The following is a 3,202-nucleotide window of genomic DNA, read 5'->3' on the forward strand; positions in this document are numbered from 1 at the left end:
ATATCTCTCTATATATTATGTCTAATGTCCCAGATCTCTATTCTTATCTGGACTAATATCATGCTGTTCGATCTCTGTATATTCTCGTCTCTCTCGTCTCTCTCTCTCTCTATTATCTTACATATATATATATCTTCTTCACATCCCCCCCTCCCTCCTCCTCTCTATCTCATATATATTAGATATATATATACTTATCCTCTCTCTCTTCCTCTATCTATATCTCTCTCATCCTCCTGCGTTTGTTTGTGTGTGTGTGTGTGTGTTGTGTGTGTGTGTGTGTGTGTGTGTTGTGTGTGTGTGTGTGTGTGTTCTGTTTCTTTATCTCTCCTCCATCTCTCATATACTCTCTCGCTCTATCTCTCTCTCTCTCTCCTCAATCGCCTATCTCCCCTCTCTTTTTGTCTCCCCCCATCTCTCTATTCTCTCTCTGCTCTCTCTCTCTCTCTCTCGTCTCTCTATAGTCTCTCTCGCCTCTCTCTCTCTCTCTCTCTGCCGCCCGCGTTTCGCCTCTGTGGCCGCACCTTGCCCTCGGCGCGCTTCTTTCGCATTGTTGCTGGGCGACTTCCGTGCCGTCTCCGGCTGTGACCGAGCTGGCTGATTGCATTTTCTGGCGGCCCCCCTGGCTTGGGAGGCTGCTCCCCCGCCGCGACGCCTCGCCTCCTTCCTCCGGGCCTTTGGTCTGTCCCCGCCCCCTGAGGCTCTTCTGGGCTCCTGGGTACCCGTGCGTTCAAACCCGCATCGCTGAACATGGCACAGCGATACGGGTACAGCGGCCAAAGAGAATGACCAGTATTGTTATCAGCACGCGATTGAGGATGCCTCCAGAACTGCAGGGTTTACCCGTAGTTCCGGTTCTGGTGGCACTGACCATAGCTGGTTGTGGCCTACCCGTGAACCCCAAGGGTTAATCAGCTTGACCAAAACTCCCCTTCCTCTAGTGGCCACTTCCTAGTGTTTCCACCTGGACAACTAAGGGAGGTGTATGAGTGTGCGCCGTGGGCCGTCTCTACTGATTCAAGAACTCGACAACCTGACTGACCCATTGCTTCCTGTGGGGATCTCTTCAGTGCGTCACACTCGAAGCAGCCCGGAGTCAATTGGCGTACCCGAGGCAAGGCCAGCTCAGGATGTCCAATTGGCCTACGCCCGAGGGCAAGGCGAAATTTCCATCTCCCTGGAGACATTAAGAGGCCACTGAACATGTTGCAAGGCTCGCTGAAGGTAATCGAAGTCTTGCTTCGCTCCATGGTGCGTAGGCTCGGACACGTACTGAGAATGAACAAGGACATTTCTCAGTACTCTTGCTGAGTATTCGAAGCCATTTTCACTTGGATAAAAAGGACCTTCGCCCTTGCCTCCCAAACCCTGAAAACTGATTACTAAGCCGTCTTACACAGATGACTGCAGTCCATCCTTCGGATGTAACGGATCATCTCCTCGGATCTGTTTTGGGGTTTCGTGAACGTTTTGGGTTGAGTATCTTGATCATTTTGTACCAGGTAGGAACCCTCCAACAGTTAGCTTGGATGCAAGCGATGTCACATTTTTTTTTTGCCTGTAGCGGACCCCACCCATCAGCTCTGAACCTCTTACCTACAAATTTTAGAATGGCGATTTCTAAGCTAAGAGTGGGATAAGCTGCAGGCATATGTGATATTCCTTGCTGAACTCCTAAAGGCTGGGGTGAACCTCAGGCTCGGGATCTGCATACAGTCCTGACTGCCATCCTGGTAGTCTGATCCCTTTCCCCCCTGACCTGCTAAGGGGTGTTGTCATCCCTCTCTTGGAAGGGTAAAGGGGATTTTGTTGGATTGTATGCAACTACCATGGATTACATGCTCAGCGACCAGGCAGGTTTCTTCCACCCACATGCTTCTGAACAGATCCCACCACCGTACTGAAGGCATCCAGAGACCGGGGCAGTCTGAATTTACTCCCTGGCAAGTCCACGATAGACCGTTAATACCAGCTCTTTGAGTATTGTGGAAATGCTTCGTAGTTTGGTCATGGGTTTGCTTGCAACCTACATCGACCTCAAGAAGGTGTTTGACTTGGTGCATCGGGAATCACTATGGGAGATCCTGAGGCTCAGGGGAATTCCTACGCAGATTATTGGCCTAATAGCAAGCCTTTATACTGGTACTGAAAGTACTGTAAATTATGGTGGAGTTTGTCCGAACTTCTTCCCTGTTAATTCAAAATGAGGCAAGCCCTGTGTCCTTGCACCTACATTTTCAACACCTGTATGGACTGGATAATGGGCAGAGCTACTAGCCAAAGTCAGTGTGGAGCAACACTAGGCAATATCAAGGTCTCAGACCTTGACTTTGCTGTTGCTATCCTATCTGAGTCCTTGGAGTCACTGGGGCGGCTCTTGATGCATTTAGCAATGAGGCGAAGCCCCTTAGGCCCAGAGGTCTCCTGGACCAAGACCAGATTCAGGACTTTGGGGGCCTGTTAGGGGAACCCGTTCATTTCATCCGTGCTTGCGGCTAGGACGTTGAAGTTACAGAGTTTTTACATATCTTGGTAGCGTTAGTCCATATCTCTGGGCTGTCAGACCAAAGTCAATAGATGGATTGGGGCTGGCCGACAGGAAGCCATGAACTCGATCAACAAGATCATTTGGAGATGTGGTAAACCCATGCAGAAGAATCAAGCTGCGTGTCTTCAAGGCCTTGATACTGTCAGTTTTCTCTATGGAAGTGAAACCTGGACGCTATCTAATGTCTTGGAGTCTCGTCTTGACGTCCCTTTATAAGGGACCCTCGTGGTTGGAAGCGAATGTGGATGCTATCATGCGCCCCGTCGGCGTTAGCCCCTTGATGATGATGATATATATATTTTATATATAAAATATATATATATATATTATATATATTATATACACATACACATTTTTCTTTTATACAACTTTTATTTAAGCTATATACATGAGTACAAAATATTATTATAAAATAATATTATAATATATATATATATAATATATATATATATAATATGACTCAGTATTTATGCTTAAATAAAATTAATTTAAAAAATTTTATATATATGTATATATATTAAAATATATATATATATATAATATTTAACTTAATATATGTTTTTTTTTTTTTTTTTTTTTTTTTTTTTTTTCTATCATCTATTATCTTCTATCTTTTTATATATATATATATATTTTATTTATTTTTATAAAAAA

At 45.2% G+C, this 3,202-nt stretch overlaps 1 protein-coding gene across 1 annotated transcript in view; it reads left to right on the top strand.

Moving 5' to 3' along the window:
- LOC119599330 (upstream activation factor subunit spp27-like) overlaps nt 1-3,202 on the top strand; it is a 19,071-nt gene that overhangs the window by 14,932 nt on the left and 937 nt on the right. The window lies entirely within an intron of this gene.

Source organism: Penaeus monodon, chromosome 42 (assembly GCF_015228065.2).
Source record: "Penaeus monodon isolate SGIC_2016 chromosome 42, NSTDA_Pmon_1, whole genome shotgun sequence".
Taxonomy (NCBI): domain Eukaryota; kingdom Metazoa; phylum Arthropoda; class Malacostraca; order Decapoda; family Penaeidae; genus Penaeus; species Penaeus monodon.